At 38.7% G+C, this 20,765-nt stretch overlaps 4 non-coding genes across 4 annotated transcripts; all 4 read left to right on the forward strand.

Annotated features, from left to right (window-relative positions):
* Positions 1 to 3,407: 3,407 nt before the first annotated feature.
* On the forward strand, positions 3,408 to 3,526 carry LOC145677161 (5S ribosomal RNA). The gene has a single exon (XR_014129657.1). It is a non-coding gene; the product is annotated as a 5S ribosomal RNA (ribosomal RNA).
* A 177-nt stretch (positions 3,527 to 3,703) lies between these two features.
* On the forward strand, positions 3,704 to 3,822 carry LOC145677157 (5S ribosomal RNA). The gene has a single exon (XR_014129654.1). It is a non-coding gene; the product is annotated as a 5S ribosomal RNA (ribosomal RNA).
* Positions 3,823 to 18,203: 14,381 nt separating this feature from the next.
* On the forward strand, positions 18,204 to 18,322 carry LOC145677162 (5S ribosomal RNA). Its single transcript, XR_014129658.1, has one exon. It is a non-coding gene; the product is annotated as a 5S ribosomal RNA (ribosomal RNA).
* Positions 18,323 to 18,499: 177 nt separating this feature from the next.
* On the forward strand, positions 18,500 to 18,618 carry LOC145677168 (5S ribosomal RNA). The gene has a single exon (XR_014129664.1). It is a non-coding gene; the product is annotated as a 5S ribosomal RNA (ribosomal RNA).
* Positions 18,619 to 20,765: the final 2,147 nt, after the last annotated feature.

Consider the following 20,765-nt stretch of genomic DNA (forward strand, 5'->3'; position numbering starts at 1 on the left):
AAACGGGAGAACCCCGCGGTAACCCACCGCACATAGTTTTTGTCCACCATAAAGTTAACTTGGCGGGGGCTCAAGACAGAAAGACGGTTGGAAAAACAAATAAACGATGTTGCATCCCGTAAAAATGTTCGCGACCTATGAAATCAATATTTTTTCTTAAAGAAAAAAAAGAATTAAAAAGAGAAAAAAAGGTCAAAATTTCGCGCTCGCTTCGCTCGCGATCAGCAGAGAAAAGAGGACGTGACGCACCCCTAAAAGTGTTGGCGACCGATTGAATAAATATTGTGGGTAAAAAAAAAAAAAAAAAAAAAAAAAAAAGTCAAAAATTTCGCGCTCGCTTCGCTCGCGATCAGCACAGAAAGAAGGACGTGACGCGCCCCTAAAGGTGTTGGCAACCGATTCAATACATATTGTCGGTAAAAAAAAAAAAAAAAAAAAAAAAAAAAAAAAAAAAAACGCTCGCTTCGCTCGCGATCGACATGAAAAAGGCAACGACGTGACGCCCCGTAAAATTGTCGGCGACCTATTCAATCAATATATTCGGTTGAAAAACAAAGTCAAAAGTTTCCCAATCGCTTCCCTCCCGATCGACATAAAAAAAAAGGCAACCCCTTCACCTCTCCTTATGCATTCATCAGTAAACATACAACCATAGATCACAATACCACTCACATCACCTATCAGTTCTCCACGTCCATCAAGATCCAATCATCGCCCTGGCCCTTTATGATGATACACAACATTACATGTTATTGTGTGCATTGCCCCGCGTTACAATACATGACCAAAAAAAAGAGAAAAAGAGCTGCACTGCCTTCAGTGTAGACATGTTCGTATTCGTAGAAAATGATTTTAGGTACACGATAGTACAGTAATCTATCTTCACATGCTTCAGATGTGAACGATACCTACACATGAAGAGGGCTCCCGAGGTTTCCTTTTCCAATAGGATGGAGCTCCACCACACTTGCAGAATGACGAGAAGTTATGTTAATAAATATATCCCAGAGTGTTTCGTAACTCGCCCTTGGTCCTAATGATGAAGCGTTCTTCAGATGGCCCCGATGTCTCCACACATGATACTATGCGACTTCTTTTCACGAGGCTCTCAAAGATCACGTTTGTGTCCTAACATTCTCTGCAGATATGACACAGCTGCGATAGCGGATCACAGAAGCCTTTCCTCTCCTTACAAGAGACGTGTTCATTCGAGTATGTGAGTAATTCGACTATCGATTAAATATCTCCCGTGTCACGATAGTAGTCACTTTCAATTCTTCTAACGAAGGTAAGAAAAAATGCTATACAAACTTCCTTTCGGTATATAAAGGATTAGGGGCCCAGAGAATATTTTCTTTCAAGAGGATACATTCTTTTTCGAACACCCTGTATATAGATCCTCTAATTATAACTGCAAACAAAATGTTGATTTTGCAATTGCTTCCATGAGAGAATATTCTGTGCACTTTCTTTCTGAAGGGCCGGGCCTAAACGTTTTCCTTAATCATTAAATTTAGTAGTTATCTACAATTACATAGTTTTCCATTGTTCTCAAAATAAAGATTTTTCTCTATGAATTGTTGAATGTTGCTAGGGATATTGAAGTAATTCTTTTTAGTGTTTTTTTCTTTACAATAATGTACTGAACGCCTGCATTAAGGAAGTTCGTGTGTCCATCTTGCAAAATGTTTCGTCTTTTTTCATGCCCACTAAGGTAAATATTCATTTTGCTCTTTTCTCTGTATGCAAACCACATTTCTTAAAGGCAACATTTTCATACAAATGTAGTACTAAAAACTTCTAATTGGCAACATCTGGGCTGCGAAGAGGAAAAAGAAAGAAATCTCGTACGTATTCGCGCGCAATTCGGAATTAGCCAATGAAAAGCACAAAAGCGGCCACCATCTCTCTCTCTTTCTTATTAACGGTTTTGTACTTTCTGCAGTTCTATCAGTGCTGCTAACCTCTTACTATATCATTGAATATGTATGTTTAGATATATATATATATATATATATTTTTTTTTTTACAAAAAATCATACTACTACGGAATAATATTAAATGCCTTTAAACCCTCATTTCTGTTTGCACTTTCTGTTACACTACCTTCCCCGAACTTCTTTCAAGTTATTAAGTGCAGAACGGGGAGTTATACATATTTACTTGCGCTTTGACAATATCTGCACATTGTGTAATAATAGGAGACGTATAAAATAAAACTATATACTAATACGTATATATATATATATATATATATATATATATATATATATATATACAGTACACATTCCACTATCCGAGGCTTTCCTTTTCTTTTCTTGCTGACGATAAATTACGCTTTTAGAAATGTTGTCTGAAAACAATAAGAATATGTGCAAAAAATACAATCAGAGGTAGAGGTCTTTAACAGGAAATAAGCAAGGGAGTTGAAAAATTTTTTATGCATGTAAAAAATATAGACATGAACCAACTTGTGAAATAAAAAGACCAGAAAACTACTCTTTCTAAATTATGTGTAAACTTTTTACCGAAAACGAAAGTTGCACGAAAGACTTTTTGTCCGTTTTTTGGCCTCCGGTGCTTGGGGTCCCTGATTCAATCCCAGCTCGTGCCGTGTGAACTTTGTCGTGCATAAAGACCGTGCTCATGGGTTTTCTCGGGTTTCTCCCGTTTCCTCCCACTTTCTTCATTCAGTACTCATCATCACCGTCTCCTTTAGCGTAACCGGTATAAGTATGCGACGTAAATCTAAATATTTCATTTCATTTCCCTTTTCTGCTCATACTGCTGATTATGCGCGATTATGCCAACATCCAACTCCGCGGATAATCGTGCGATTACTGTATATACAACTAATACAGATACAACTAATTATATTATCAGTTACAGTATCGGTTTTTATTTACTAATTTGCCTCACTTTATTTGCATCCCTGCAGTAAATAATTCTTATCGATAATAGTTAAAATGTATATTACATTTTAGTGCTTCACGACTGAATGATCATCTGCCTTACGTTATCTCGCAGCTGAAGAGAATGCTACACTGAAAACTACCTTGCGTTATAAAGGGTAAGTGAAACATATCTTAAAAATATCTTTCATACATTTCATTGTGTACATTAAAGAATGTAAGTTTGCCTTTTTCCTGTAATCAATACTTAATAAAGGATTTATTTTTATTTATTTATATACAATTTCATACGTGGTTCGTGATAGTAAACTCGATAGGACACAGTGGCACTATGAACATCCGAATCACTCATCATTCGAACATTCAAATATTTATTCGAATATTAGTATATTCCAAGTAATGTTAACGACGTTAATATGCTTGCCTTTATAGTTAATAATGTCAATTCTTACTTAAAACATACTTCCTTAACAGGACATTGAAGAAAAGGTAGTTGCCAACGGCCATACCATGCTGAATATACCGGTTCTCGTCCGATCACCGAAGTCAAGCAGCATCGGGCCTGGTCAGTACTTGGATGGGTGACCGCCTGGGAACACCAGGTGCTGTTGGTATACTTTTTCTAATTTTGTTTTTCACAAAGACGAATATTCTCACATCGTTCACCACGATAATTTCGTAATCATGCATTACTTAAAACAATTAGCAACGCTTTCCACGCGCTGGTCTTTTTGAGTATTCACCGACAAACCTACGTAGCTACAATAACTCACTCGAAGCCATATGCATTCGCCAACGGCCATACCATGCTGAATATACCGGTTCTCGTCCGATCACCGAAGTCAAGCAGCATCGGGCCTGGTCAGTACTTGGATGGGTGACCGCCTGGGAACACCAGGTGCTGTTGGCATCTCTTTTTCAAATTTCATTATCCTTCAAGTACGAAAATACTAGAAACATTAATTTTATAGTACTTTCAAGAGATAATTTATCAACATTATTTCATAGCGATTAATCGATATTCTAAGCGTTATACCCACTATTTCTTACACTAACAGCCTGTTTATTTGCACGGCACATTAAAATAACCTGATTTCCGATCCGTGTGCACCTACTACTATACTTAACACGGAATGTATTACCACTTTTTAAAAGTAAATTATTATGACTAAGTGTAGATCTCCGGCGAGTAAATGCCTTTCGTATACAAGCACGACACATCTCCGCTATGTGCTTTACTTTTTTACTAACAGCATATAGAAATTGGATTTCAACGTGTTTCTACATAACAGAATGAAGCAAATTTCGTGATTTAACTCTTTCGAATAATGTGTTGGTCCTGACAAGGACCGTTTGAAATGAAAAATCTTGAAGAAGATTTTTACTTAGAGCTTGTGTACTTGGTAACAGCCTTCGTACCCTCACTTACAGCGTGCTTGGCAAGTTCACCAGGCAAAAGAAGGCGCACAGCTGTTTGGATTTCCCGGCTGGTGATAGTTGACCGCTTATTGTAATGGGCCAAACGAGAAGCTTCAGCAGCAATACGCTCGAAGATGTCATTAACAAAGCTGTTCATGATACTCATAGCTTTGCTAGATATGCCAGTGTCAGGATGCACTTGCTTCAAAACTTTGTAGATGTAAATGGCATAGCTCTCCTTCCTCCTCCTCTTCTTCTTCTTATCTCCCTTGGAGATATTCTTTTGGGCTTTACCAGCCTTCTTTGCAGCCTTTCCGCTAGTTTTTGGTGGCATGATGACTCACTCGTTCAGCAAAATTAGATGTGTCCGCCGATTTATCGACTTCATTTAAATTACAGTACGTGTTTCAATTCGCGCCAACTGCCTTGCTTTTCATTTGATGCACTCGGGTGCACGCTTGAAGTAGTAACAAAACTGACTTGATTCATGGGAGGCCGCAATTTTTCCTCTCATCTTATTACGAAAGAATATTGAACAATGTCTGGTCGCGGCAAAGGTGGAAAAGTCAAGGGAAAGAGCAAGTCCCGCTCCAGCAGGGCTGGCCTTCAATTCCCAGTAGGCAGAATCCATCGTCTTTTGCGAAAGGGTAACTATGCCGAACGAGTTGGTGCTGGCGCTCCCGTGTATTTGGCTGCAGTCATGGAATACCTGGCAGCTGAAGTTCTTGAGTTGGCAGGCAACGCTGCTCGTGACAACAAGAAGACTAGGATTATTCCACGTCATCTGCAGTTAGCTATCCGTAACGACGAGGAATTAAACAAGTTGTTGTCTGGAGTTACAATCGCTCAGGGTGGTGTTTTGCCCAACATTCAAGCTGTACTTCTGCCCAAGAAAACTGAGAAGAAGGCATAAATGTAAGACCTATATCTCATACAAATCGGCCCTTATGAGGGCCACAAACCCCTTTATAGAGGAGATTTACGATTGAAATGAATTGTTTTCGATATACAGACTCATCAAAAGTGTCTGAGATAGTTGCTTAGTTTCATTCGAAATTCTCGCTGCTATTCGATTAATTAGTATATGTGTAGTCGTCGATCGTAATTGAAGCCCATAGGAAGTCACACTAACTTTAGAATACTCCAAACAGCGATGTGCTTAGTTCCCACTACATTATTAATTATAAGATCATTACCTTTTGTATTGTCGCTAGCTACATTTTTTTGATATTTGCGTACATCGGGCTCATATTACCCAGAGGACAGGACAGTCGAGCCCAGATTCTCAGCAATGGAAGAAAACCTCATACCACATATTCTCATGTACTTCATGCTAGACAAAGGAATTTCCAACATTCTTAAAGCACTCATGTTTCTCTCTTGCGTTGGCTTGGCTGAAATTACTCTGTTCAATATGTTCTCGACATTTATTATTGTTCATTACTATGCCCCAATGACATCATGAACAGAGCGGATCAGAAAACTTTCCTAAATTTCTTTTGCAACATAGTAATGACATTAAATGCACACTTAAGTACGATTTATTCTTTGCAAGGTCGATATTCATATTTGTGTGATATGTGTTATATGTATATGGTTTGTAATACGCAACTACTCTTATTCTCTGATCTCAGAACTCATTTGCTACTGTGCCCAACGAGCGAGCCTAGGTTTCTTGTAACTACTGCCTTTCTTTAGTAAATAATGTGAAGTATACAATGCATTAACCTACATCTCATATTTGTATTACTCTTTATTTTAGTAACCCGCTACGAAGTGTCATTAATTTACATGTAAATCACAATAGACACTACCGCAAAAGAAAGAAATCGAACCCAAGACCACGTAAACAAGATAAAGGACAAGATTCAGGTTTCTAACGCATTATTCGCCCCTCACAGCACAGTATAGAAGTTGTATAAGCCTCTATACGTACATCCTACTGTCAGAACAGAAATTCCGACTTGCGTTTCGCATCTCTCATGCTCGCTACTTCCAACAAATCGCCAATTTCCAACCAGAACCCCTTCTCCAGCATTAATACTGCTACATGATATGAATACGTATACATGAACGTACATAATGTAAAAAAAAACGTATGATTTTCTCAAATTAATCTCTCTACGTCTGTAATTTAGTGTGCATCAAAAGGCTTTAATGTAGTTACACGAATTCTTATAATCTAACAGAAAATCGCACAAAGTAAATCTTTCCCTTTATATAAATTTGTTGGCTCTGAAAAGAGCCGTTTATGCCAATTTTATATCCAAAATAGGAGGAACCCCAACTTAACCTCCGAAACCGTACAGGGTTCTTCCTTGCCTCTTCAAGGCATACACAACATCCATAGCTGTCACTGTCTTCCTCTTGGCGTGTTCTGTGTATGTAACAGCATCTCTGATTACGTTCTCCAGGAATACTTTCAATACTCCTCGGGTCTCTTCATAAATGAGACCAGAGATACGCTTCACACCACCACGGCGAGCAAGACGCCTAATAGCGGGTTTGGTGATACCCTGGATGTTGTCACGAAGAACTTTACGGTGGCGCTTGGCACCTCCTTTGCCAAGACCCTTGCCTCCTTTTCCACGTCCTGTCATTTCGATATGTTACTGCTTCGCTCACCACACACGAGAAATACAAGCCCAAGCAGCCCAAGACTCGTGGTTTTGTTCCTTCGATCATGCAGGGAAAGCACGGAGGAAAAACACAAAACGTGTCTAAGCCAATGAGAACTGTCCTTTTCGACTGACTTTATCCAATGAGAAATAGCTTGATTTAACGGTTTTGCTCTTTATATAACTTGACTTCATTCTGGCAAACAAACAAACACCCGCAATAGACGACATACCTATACATGCGTAATCAGGGGAGTTGACAAGACTTTGGACATCGCAACCATAGAAGACAATCTGGACAAACAAAACGTGAATTTTTGTAACATCACCCGCATACAGAATTCAACTGGACCACTCCCCCTGATTCGTCTTTTCTCAAATAGTTTCGCAACAGTGAACAAGCTCATCGCAGAAGGAATCTACATTCAAGACAAGCTGCACAAAGTGGAACCATCTCGATCCTCAGCCAGACCTACTCCGTGCCATAATTGTTATGGCTACGATCATGGCACACAGACATGTACTCGCCCAAGAGTTTGCTTCAGATGTGGTGAGAGTCACAATCAGCTTTGCAACAAACCCATCAACAGATGGTTCTGCGCCACCTGCAAATGCCTAGGACATCGAACGGGCAGCAGTGACTGTCCTCAGAGGCCACATACACAACAACGCAGACAGATTATACCAAACCTACTCAACCAGTTCGAATTCCCACCACTTCCAGACTCCGGCTCTTATGAGACACACGCAACCAGATCCACTGAAGATAAAGAAGAAGAAGGAAAAGAAAAAGAAGATGAAGAACCAAGAAAAGAAGATGACGCAGAATCTGAATCAGAAATTCAAGATACAGATATAGATACCAAGATCAATCAAGCCATCGACAATGCCATCGAATGCGTTCTTATATGGGCAGCTTCCATCCTCTCTACAATTACTGATCCCCCTAACCAAAAAACCCTTCATCACACCATTTCTAAAGTCACCCGCCACATATTTCGCAAACACCTCAACATTCTCACCACAACCAAAGGAAACCTCAATATCTACTGTTCCAACATCACTCCCCCGAAAAACATAGAGAAGAACACTGCACCTAACACTTCCAGTCACACTCCCCCCACCACCACTTAGTACATCCCATCCACACCTCAAATACGTCAAAAACACCCACAGTATAATACAATCACACTCAATGTTTTTGAACTCAGTGCCGGGTGCTTCCTTCTTCGGCAATTCTTCACGGAAGTCAGGGCATCGTAACCAAATCAATGGAAGAAGACATTACCAGCAAGAGTACAGGACCACAGGTACAGGACCACAAGTACAGGACCACTTCCCCAGAAGAGAACTCACAAACATCGGGAACACGCAACATCGGCAGCGCACTAGAAGGATCAAGACCAGACGCGCCAAAGTGACTTGTTTCAGTTTCAACCTGCCACAAAAGTGAAGAGAAGCCCTTGGGTAAAATAGCAAGACATGCTAGAGGCCCATCTCTGCCTGCTTGGCAGAGTAAAGTTATTATTTCGTTCGTTCGTTCGTTCGTTCAGCGCGCAATTATTTGAAACAAGTCGTGACAGTTGCAATGGCACGTACCAAGCAGACAGCTAGGAAATCTACTGGAGGCAAAGCTCCTCGAAAGCAGCTTGCCACCAAAGCTGCAAGAAAGAGTGCTCCAGCTACCGGTGGAGTGAAAAAGCCCCATCGTTACAGGCCTGGTACTGTGGCTCTCCGAGAAATTCGTCGTTACCAGAAGAGCACTGAATTGCTCATCCGCAAGCTGCCCTTCCAACGACTCGTCCGAGAAATTGCACAAGATTTCAAGACAGATCTTCGCTTCCAAAGCTCAGCTGTCATGGCTTTACAGGAGGCAAGTGAAGCTTACCTTGTAGGGCTTTTCGAAGACACCAACTTGTGTGCTATTCACGCAAAGAGAGTCACAATCATGCCTAAGGACATTCAGCTTGCTCGCCGCATCCGTGGGGAACGTGCTTAAGTTTGAAGTTCTGGCACTGAGTTCAAAAACGGTCCTTTTTAGGACCAATACACTACTTAGAGATGCTGTTATCCTAACAAGGATCTTGTCCATACTTGTTATCTTTTTTTTTTAAATTCTCACGCCGTATGTTGCATAGTTAATACATCTACCTTCGTTTTCCTGTCGTTTCGTATATCATCCTATCTTTCAAGTATATTCTTTAGTTTTCCCCTATGTTTACCGATTGATTATCTTCGTTTTATGTGGTCAAGGGTTCGATTTTGCCATATGTTGCATAACTTAACTTCGATTCAACCACTGTTTGCCCTTCTCAACGTTATTAATCTGATAGAACTCGCAGGCGAAATATGTACTTCTTCCAAGGTAGCAAAAGTAATATTATTTTGTCAGAGGTCGCTGCTGTTGAATGCAAACGTTAAACTAAACTTTCTTTAAGTGTCTGTTTGTACTTAACATCAGTTCAATTGTACACCTACATTTCTGCTGGTGTTACTATTTTTCTTTATAGCAATATTACGAATTATAAGACGGTATCCGTGGTTATTAGCGTGTTCCCTTTTCCTAACACTTTCTCATTACACCAGTATTTCCATCATTCATTAGGCGTAATCACCCGTCTCCTTTATCATAAAAATCATAATAGTACGACGTTAAATTGAAACATAGTCTACTTCACTTTCACGAGTTGTAATAAGTTCGAACATTTCTTTCACCCCAGCCTTGAAAAGAGTTGATTTTAGTTTAGTGTCCCTTTCAGCAGCAAGGCTGTTTCAAACGTGGACCTACTTATTAACGTGCAATGCGAAACATTTGAGCTCCCACCGAGAATCGAACCCAGTCAGCCTGCAAAAGTTTTTCTAACAAATGCATTAAGTGCGTTTTCTGTACTGTTTCGCTACTTGAAGATAGGAACAAGGAAAAAGTAAGTGATCACAAATTGACATTACGTAATGTGTTCCCCATTTTTTTTCGAGTACACCATTCTTGACACCCGTGAAAGCTTTCTTTCCCCACCCTCAATTCCCCTCTGTTATAAAGCACTTACATCAAGAAGTGCTTCGGTTAAAAAGAAAACTCAAAGTCCCTTGCGTGTATACTATACATTGCTATGAATGAACATGTGATAATGATAGGAAAAGCACAATTTTACTCTTCTCAAAGTATTTGATGGCTCTAAAAAGAGCCGTTTTAAAATGTCAGATGATTTACTGACACATTTACTTCTTCTTTGGTGCAGCCTTCTTAGCACTTTTCGGTTTTGCTGTAGCCTTCTTTGGCTTCGGGGCCTTTGGCTTCTTGGGAGTTTTTGCCTTCTTCACTTTAGATGGTGATTTCTTAGGTTTGGGAGCAGCAGCCTTTTTCTTTTCACCAGTCTTCTTGGGACGTTTAGCTGCTGGCTTTTTCGCAGGCTTCTTCTCCTTTGATGCTGATCGTTTCGCCTTGGTTGAAGATCCACCTTCAGGCTTCTCCTTCAGCGATGAAGCACTAAGCTTAAACGATCCAGATGCACCTTTTCCCTTGGTCTGAACCAAAGACCCAGAAGCAACTGCACTTCTCAAGTATTTCTTGATAAATGGAGCAAGCTTCTCGGCATCCACTTTGTAGTTCTGAGAGATGTATTTCTTAATAGCTTGCAGTGAACTTCCTCCCCTTTCCTTCAAATTCTTGATGGCGTTGTTCACCATTTCTGATGTTCTTGGATGAGAAGGTGTTGTTTTTGGTTTCTTAGGCTTTGCAGACTTCTTAGGAGAAGCCTGTGCCGGGGCTGCAGGTGCTGATGCCGTATCTGCCATTGCTTTCTGCAATAAACTCAACGATACTGAAGAATGAAATTTTCGCTAGCAGGCAGCGTTGAGTTTGGTTACGGAGCGCGGACCGGATAGAAAGCACTTGCTGAGGCGGGCTGAGGTAAACAGAAGTTCGTAGTTGCCACAACGATAAGTGTGTTTCCTTCTATTTTGATAAACGATTTTTTTCAGGTATTCAATGAATGCACCAGATCCTATTCTTCCTTACTGGCTAGAAGAAACTTTATTCCACATAACTCAAAAGGCATTTGTTTTTATTCGCTTTTCTATTTTATGTTTCAGTCATTGCTAAGTCGGTCACACTACTTTTTCACCCTCCTTGTGCTTATAATTTTCATAATTTAACATGGAAATACTTATCAATAAATAATTATATTACCATGGTAATTAACTTCAATCCTTCCTGTGATTATACGCAAAGTACCATCTTCGTACTGCTTACTATAGTTCAATGAAGGGAATCTATAAAGTAACGCGTGTCGCACACATCTGCCTTGCAAACTCCCTGGCCTACTTCCAATGTATAGACTTTTATTTCAAATCCTGATTTAATTTCATAATTTTCTGTAGATTTTAACATTTTATTACCCAGCTTCTTAATACGAATGACAATCAAGCCTAAATATTTATTCCCTTTAACTTTATTTTTCTTTTTTATTTTGTGCCTTGTTTCATATTTGTTCTTACGTTAGCAATTAACGCACTTACCGTAGTTATGTATGAACAGGTTGTTTCTATATTTATTTTATTCCAAATAAATTAAATATATATACGGATTATTTTATGGTAGTTGATATTTTCTGTTGTTTCCTACGTGAATTGAGGAAACGCACGGACTTTCGCCTAATTCTTGTGCTACTTTCATATGTCTGTATCTGTCGAATGCTGTCGATCTGTCGAAATGTGTATTACTATCTGTCGATTCATCGAGTGAACTGAATTCGTTAACCATTTCACCAGGCGCGCATGCATTTTTTTTTCTTCTAAGGGATCCAAGCTTCGGGGGGCAAGGTTCCAATACTACAAGCCACTATGTCTATATACTATTATTCTGCATTCGAAAACACGATAAATATTCCACTTACTTTTTCACAAAAACATGATACAGACAGAGTACAGATGAAGTGTAAGATCAGATTTATATTGATGATACATCAATATTTTCCCTGTTAATAACTACATTTAATGAGAAAGTCTGCAAATGTATGTTCACTTAGGAACTTTTGCGAGGAGTCCGCACCCGGTGGACACCCCGTGAGTACGCCTCTGCACTTGACTATACTTCGAATTATACTGCAAACAGTTGTATTTTAGTTTCCCCGTTTAGTTCATCGATATCATTAACACAAAGAAAATAGATGTTATAGATGCGTATTCTCAGTTCTCGCTTTATATCCGGACGTCTGCAAAAATCTACTCCTTTTCTTTCTTTCACGCATCCACCAAACTAACAATGATTTGTATTATAATATTTGCGCATAAAATGTATATCTCATACCTTCCATGTTCTCAAGTATTCATAGACAAAAACGGTTATTTTCTGCGAACAAATTGTCCAAACACAGTGCAAATGTCATCTATAGATTGTCCTGGTTCCGTCTGCGTGTACATAACAATGCGTCATAATCATACATTGCACATTAAGGATATCAATTAATCTTCCCAAATTCCTAGATATGCCTGGCAAAAGTTCCGCGTGTTGTAAGGATATTACATTTGTACTACCGACAAGGTGGTATCTTCCAACATTGAAGTTCAATAAACCCCAAATGTGTCGGATATAGTATTTGATTTCTTGTCTCATTGTTTGCGTCAGAGATGTCTTCTCAAGTTAGGATTTACGATACATACAGGATGAGTTGTATATATTGTTGCTGCCAGCTCTATATTAATCCCATATTTGTAAACGAATAAAAACAGTATTCTAATTATAACAATGTGCTCACAATTAATTTTATTCTTAATTGTTATACGTATTGTTGATTAAAAATGAAAATGTTGCTAAGTGAATTTTATTAATATTTTCTGTTGCGTGATATAGGAAGTGAGTGAAATATTGGAGGAATATAGTGTGCGTAGCAGATGATGTGCAGTGGCTTTGGATCGCCTGTGATAAGGTAAGGCATTTGCTATTTTAATTAACGCATTTTATATACTGTAATCCTAATTATTTTTATGTGAATGTGCTTACTACTTGTGTATTCAGTGGGACCGATGTTTTAATATGTATGGTCAAGCAGTGTCGAGCCTGGTCAGTGTGTGGATAGGTGACCATTTTTTGTAAATCGATAACATTTAACTTTGTAAACACGGATGAAGTAGAAGTATATTTATTTTATTTTTTACCTCAAATATGTAGGACACTTCTCCTTTGTACATCAATTATTATTATTAGTTCAACTTGTTTACAAGTTAAATGAAAAGAATAGTCGTTATCGTGTGATGATTGTGCTCATTAGGCTAAAGAAGACTCGTGATAAGAAAGAAAAGAAGAACGGTGCTCAAGTTTCGTCACAGCATATTCTCAAAAATTTACAGGCAAAATTCAGTGTTCTGCATGAAAAGGCATATTTGTACGAAAAAAAAAAAAATTCTGCAGACGACAGAATTAAATAAAGTAATACACATGTATTTTAGAGTTACTGGTGTAAAATCATTACAAGTGCTTTGCCAGGTGGCCAATAAAAAGCACGAATACTATTTAAGGGAGCCAAAACAGGAGAAAGCTGGGGGCCTGAGCGATAGCAAGAATGTGCGTCCAAAGTGAACAGGAGCGAAGGCGACGCGGGTATACGTATAAGCAAGGGTAGTGGAAACCAGTTAGTTTTCGAGTTTCAATAGCACTTGTCATGCATCCATACTAGTAGCGCCCCGCTTGTAAACATTAAGTACACTATGCAAGAATACACCGCCGGTGGAAAATAGTACCTAATACAGTTATCTTTCATATATACTGACTTATTTTACAGTAGTAACCCAACACTAGTAAACGTAAAATAAAAGTGTATAACTTTATATTTAATTCTATCGCCTGGCTTAGTTTTTCACCTGTAAGATGTACTTATTTAGAGCAAGTTTCTTAACTAGCAAATTAAACCGAGAACCACAGCAACCATATATATATTCTTATGATGTACTTTTCTTTGAGTGGTGTTCTCTGTCTATTGAATAACATTTTCTCAGTTTAATGCTAGCAAAAAACAAAACAAAATCAAAGTGTTTCTATATAAATTTAGTTCACCGTGTTGTAATATCACATGGAACTTGAAAAACGTATTCAGTCGAACTTCTGCGGTATCTTATCGCATCCAAACTTTATACTGACTTACCGCAGAAGTTCGACTGAATACGTTTCTCAGTTCCATGGGAGAACCTGGAGAAGCAAAAGCCTGCGCAACGGAAAATACTAAATAAACTTGTAGAGCAGGTCAAGATGTATCATCATGCCAAGTTTCATTCAGATCAGAGAAGTTTGGCTGCAGCCATTTTCATTACAAAGCACAAAATGGATGGTCCCTAACCTCGAGAATCTTCACAATTGTCGACGAGTTGAACTGCACTCATCTGATCAAAATCAAACTTAAAATGACAGTTCACTTTCAACTGTTAAATAATATGATATGCAGGCTTCTGCTTTCCTAGTTACAGTCTATCCACTGTGGTATGCATATTAGTACAAATGTGAGAGTGCATATTTATTAAAGATTTGCTTCAAAAAGCGATGAAAGACATAGGCATTGCCGCGGGCGGTGATAACAAGATGCCGGAAAACGAACAAGCAGAAAGAATATGGGCTGAAGAAGTGTAAACGACGACGCGGCGGCCCGTAAAGGTGTTGCCGTCCTATTAAATGAATAATATCAAAAGAAAGAAAAAAAAAGTAAAAAATTTCGCGCTCGTAATCAAGACAGAAAGCAACTAAAGGAAATCTTTGTTTTACGTCCCACGTTATGCCGCTTAGGCTAAAAGAGGCGCTGATTATGAGAAATGATTGAAATGGTGGTGGAATGAAGAAAGTGGGAGGAAACGGGAGAACCCCGCGGTAACCCACCGCACATAGTTTTTGTCCACCATAAAGTTAACTTGGCGGGGGCTCAAGACAGAAAGACGGTTGGAAAAACAAATAAACGATGTTGCATCCCGTAAAAATGTTCGCGACCTATGAAATCAATATTTTTTCTTAAAGAAAAAAAAGAATTAAAAAGAGAAAAAAAGGTCAAAATTTCGCGCTCGCTTCGCTCGCGATCAGCAGAGAAAAGAGGACGTGACGCACCCCTAAAAGTGTTGGCGACCGATTGAATAAATATTGTGGGTAAAAAAAAAAAAAAAAAAAAAAAAAAAGTCAAAAATTTCGCGCTCGCTTCGCTCGCGATCAGCACAGAAAGAAGGACGTGACGCGCCCCTAAAGGTGTTGGCAACCGATTCAATACATATTGTCGGTAAAAAAAAAAAAAAAAAAAAAAAAAAAAAAAAAAAAAACGCTCGCTTCGCTCGCGATCGACATGAAAAAGGCAACGACGTGACGCCCCGTAAAATTGTCGGCGACCTATTCAATCAATATATTCGGTTGAAAAACAAAGTCAAAAGTTTCCCAATCGCTTCCCTCCCGATCGACATAAAAAAAAAGGCAACCCCTTCACCTCTCCTTATGCATTCATCAGTAAACATACAACCATAGATCACAATACCACTCACATCACCTATCAGTTCTCCACGTCCATCAAGATCCAATCATCGCCCTGGCCCTTTATGATGATACACAACATTACATGTTATTGTGTGCATTGCCCCGCGTTACAATACATGACCAAAAAAAAGAGAAAAAGAGCTGCACTGCCTTCAGTGTAGACATGTTCGTATTCGTAGAAAATGATTTTAGGTACACGATAGTACAGTAATCTATCTTCACATGCTTCAGATGTGAACGATACCTACACATGAAGAGGGCTCCCGAGGTTTCCTTTTCCAATAGGATGGAGCTCCACCACACTTGCAGAATGACGAGAAGTTATGTTAATAAATATATCCCAGAGTGTTTCGTAACTCGCCCTTGGTCCTAATGATGAAGCGTTCTTCAGATGGCCCCGATGTCTCCACACATGATACTATGCGACTTCTTTTCACGAGGCTCTCAAAGATCACGTTTGTGTCCTAACATTCTCTGCAGATATGACACAGCTGCGATAGCGGATCACAGAAGCCTTTCCTCTCCTTACAAGAGACGTGTTCATTCGAGTATGTGAGTAATTCGACTATCGATTAAATATCTCCCGTGTCACGATAGTAGTCACTTTCAATTCTTCTAACGAAGGTAAGAAAAAATGCTATACAAACTTCCTTTCGGTATATAAAGGATTAGGGGCCCAGAGAATATTTTCTTTCAAGAGGATACATTCTTTTTCGAACACCCTGTATATAGATCCTCTAATTATAACTGCAAACAAAATGTTGATTTTGCAATTGCTTCCATGAGAGAATATTCTGTGCACTTTCTTTCTGAAGGGCCGGGCCTAAACGTTTTCCTTAATCATTAAATTTAGTAGTTATCTACAATTACATAGTTTTCCATTGTTCTCAAAATAAAGATTTTTCTCTATGAATTGTTGAATGTTGCTAGGGATATTGAAGTAATTCTTTTTAGTGTTTTTTTCTTTACAATAATGTACTGAACGCCTGCATTAAGGAAGTTCGTGTGTCCATCTTGCAAAATGTTTCGTCTTTTTTCATGCCCACTAAGGTAAATATTCATTTTGCTCTTTTCTCTGTATGCAAACCACATTTCTTAAAGGCAACATTTTCATACAAATGTAGTACTAAAAACTTCTAATTGGCAACATCTGGGCTGCGAAGAGGAAAAAGAAAGAAATCTCGTACGTATTCGCGCGCAATTCGGAATTAGCCAATGAAAAGCACAAAAGCGGCCACCATCTCTCTCTCTTTCTTATTAACGGTTTTGTACTTTCTGCAGTTCTATCAGTGCTGCTAACCTCTTACTATATCATTGAATATGTATGTTTAGATATATATATATATATATATATATATATATATATATTTTTTTTTTTACAAAAAATCATACTACTACGGAATAATATTAAATGCCTTTAAACCCTCATTTCTGTTTGCACTTTCTGTTACACTACCTTCCCCGAACTTCTTTCAAGTTATTAAGTGCAGAACGGGGAGTTATACATATTTACTTGCGCTTTGACAATATCTGCACATTGTGTAATAATAGGAGACGTATAAAATAAAACTATATACTAATACGTATATATATATATATATATATATATATATATATATATATATATACAGTACACATTCCACTATCCGAGGCTTTCCTTTTCTTTTCTTGCTGACGATAAATTACGCTTTTAGAAATGTTGTCTGAAAACAATAAGAATATGTGCAAAAAATACAATCAGAGGTAGAGGTCTTTAACAGGAAATAAGCAAGGGAGTTGAAAAATTTTTTATGCATGTAAAAAATATAGACATGAACCAACTTGTGAAATAAAAAGACCAGAAAACTACTCTTTCTAAATTATGTGTAAACTTTTTACCGAAAACGAAAGTTGCACGAAAGACTTTTTGTCCGTTTTTTGGCCTCCGGTGCTTGGGGTCCCTGATTCAATCCCAGCTCGTGCCGTGTGAACTTTGTCGTGCATAAAGACCGTGCTCATGGGTTTTCTCGGGTTTCTCCCGTTTCCTCCCACTTTCTTCATTCAGTACTCATCATCACCGTCTCCTTTAGCGTAACCGGTATAAGTATGCGACGTAAATCTAAATATTTCATTTCATTTCCCTTTTCTGCTCATACTGCTGATTATGCGCGATTATGCCAACATCCAACTCCGCGGATAATCGTGCGATTACTGTATATACAACTAATACAGATACAACTAATTATATTATCAGTTACAGTATCGGTTTTTATTTACTAATTTGCCTCACTTTATTTGCATCCCTGCAGTAAATAATTCTTATCGATAATAGTTAAAATGTATATTACATTTTAGTGCTTCACGACTGAATGATCATCTGCCTTACGTTATCTCGCAGCTGAAGAGAATGCTACACTGAAAACTACCTTGCGTTATAAAGGGTAAGTGAAACATATCTTAAAAATATCTTTCATACATTTCATTGTGTACATTAAAGAATGTAAGTTTGCCTTTTTCCTGTAATCAATACTTAATAAAGGATTTATTTTTATTTATTTATATACAATTTCATACGTGGTTCGTGATAGTAAACTCGATAGGACACAGTGGCACTATGAACATCCGAATCACTCATCATTCGAACATTCAAATATTTATTCGAATATTAGTATATTCCAAGTAATGTTAACGACGTTAATATGCTTGCCTTTATAGTTAATAATGTCAATTCTTACTTAAAACATACTTCCTTAACAGGACATTGAAGAAAAGGTAGTTGCCAACGGCCATACCATGCTGAATATACCGGTTCTCGTCCGATCACCGAAGTCAAGCAGCATCGGGCCTGGTCAGTACTTGGATGGGTGACCGCCTGGGAACACCAGGTGCTGTTGGTATACTTTTTCTAATTTTGTTTTTCACAAAGACGAATATTCTCACATCGTTCACCACGATAATTTCGTAATCATGCATTACTTAAAACAATTAGCAACGCTTTCCACGCGCTGGTCTTTTTGAGTATTCACCGACAAACCTACGTAGCTACAATAACTCACTCGAAGCCATATGCATTCGCCAACGGCCATACCATGCTGAATATACCGGTTCTCGTCCGATCACCGAAGTCAAGCAGCATCGGGCCTGGTCAGTACTTGGATGGGTGACCGCCTGGGAACACCAGGTGCTGTTGGCATCTCTTTTTCAAATTTCATTATCCTTCAAGTACGAAAATACTAGAAACATTAATTTTATAGTACTTTCAAGAGATAATTTATCAACATTATTTCATAGCGATTAATCGATATTCTAAGCGTTATACCCACTATTTCTTACACTAACAGCCTGTTTATTTGCACGGCACATTAAAATAACCTGATTTCCGATCCGTGTGCACCTACTACTATACTTAACACGGAATGTATTACCACTTTTTAAAAGTAAATTATTATGACTAAGTGTAGATCTCCGGCGAGTAAATGCCTTTCGTATACAAGCACGACACATCTCCGCTATGTGCTTTACTTTTTTACTAACAGCATATAGAAATTGGATTTCAACGTGTTTCTACATAACAGAATGAAGCAAATTTCGTGATTTAACTCTTTCGAATAATGTGTTGGTCCTGACAAGGACCGTTTGAAATGAAAAATCTTGAAGAAGATTTTTACTTAGAGCTTGTGTACTTGGTAACAGCCTTCGTACCCTCACTTACAGCGTGCTTGGCAAGTTCACCAGGCAAAAGAAGGCGCACAGCTGTTTGGATTTCCCGGCTGGTGATAGTTGACCGCTTATTGTAATGGGCCAAACGAGAAGCTTCAGCAGCAATACGCTCGAAGATGTCATTAACAAAGCTGTTCATGATACTCATAGCTTTGCTAGATATGCCAGTGTCAGGATGCACTTGCTTCAAAACTTTGTAGATGTAAATGGCATAGCTCTCCTTCCTCCTCCTCTTCTTCTTCTTATCTCCCTTGGAGATATTCTTTTGGGCTTTACCAGCCTTCTTTGCAGCCTTTCCGCTAGTTTTTGGTGGCATGATGACTCACTCGTTCAGCAAAATTAGATGTGTCCGCCGATTTATCGACTTCATTTAAATTACAGTACGTGTTTCAATTCGCGCCAACTGCCTTGCTTTTCATTTGATGCACTCGGGTGCACGCTTGAAGTAGTAACAAAACTGACTTGATTCATGGGAGGCCGCAATTTTTCCTCTCATCTTATTACGAAAGAATATTGAACAATGTCTGGTCGCGGCAAAGGTGGAAAAGTCAAGGGAAAGAGCAAGTCCCGCTCCAGCAGGGCTGGCCTTCAATTCCCAGTAGGCAGAATCCATCGTCTTTTGCGAAAGGGTAACTATGCCGAACGAGTTGGTGCTGGCGCTCCCGTGTATTTGGCTGCAGTCATGGAATACCTGGCAGCTGAAGTTCTTGAGTTGGCAGGCAACGCTGCTCGTGACAACAAGAAGACTAGGATTATTCCACGTCATCTGCAGTTAGCTATCCGTAACGACGAGGAATTAAACAAGTTGTTGTCTGGAGTTACAATCGCTCAGGGTGGTGTTTTGCCCAACATTCAAGCTGTACTTCTGCCCAAGAAAACTGAGAAGAAGGCATAAATGTAAGACCTATATCTCATACAAATCGGCCCTTATGAGGGCCACAAACCCCTTTATAGAGGAGATTTACGATTGAAATGAATTGTTTTCGATATACAGACTCATCAAAAGTGTCTGAGATAGTTGCTTAGTTTCATTCGAAATTCTCGCTGCTATTCGATTAATTAGTATATGTGTAGTCGTCGATCGTAATTGAAGCCCATAGGAAGTCACACTAACTTTAGAATACTCCAAACAGCGATGTGCTTAGTTCCCACTACATTATTAATTATAAGATCATTACCTTTTGTATTGTCGCTAGCTACATTTTTTTGATATTTGCGTACATCGGGCTCATATTACCCAGAGGACAGGACAGTCGAGCCCAGATTCTCAGCAATGGAAGAAAACCTCATACCACATATTCTCATGTACTTCATGCTAGACAAAGGAATTTCCAACATTCTTAAAGCACTCATGTTTCTCTCTTGCGTTGGCTTGGCTGAAATTACTCTGTTCAATATGTTCTCGACATTTATTATTGTTCATTACTATGCCCCAATGACATCATGAACAGAGCGGATCAGAAAACTTTCCTAAATTTCTTTTGCAACATAGTAATGACATTAAATGCACACTTAAGTACGATTTATTCTTTGCAAGGTCGATATTCATATTTGTGTGATATGTGTTATATGTATATGGTTTGTAATACGCAACTACTCTTATTCTCTGATCTCAGAACT

Source organism: Thermobia domestica, unplaced genomic scaffold, assembly GCF_964235325.1.
Source record: "Thermobia domestica unplaced genomic scaffold, izTheDome1.hap1.1 HAP1_SCAFFOLD_661, whole genome shotgun sequence".
Lineage (NCBI taxonomy): Eukaryota > Metazoa > Arthropoda > Insecta > Zygentoma > Lepismatidae > Thermobia > Thermobia domestica.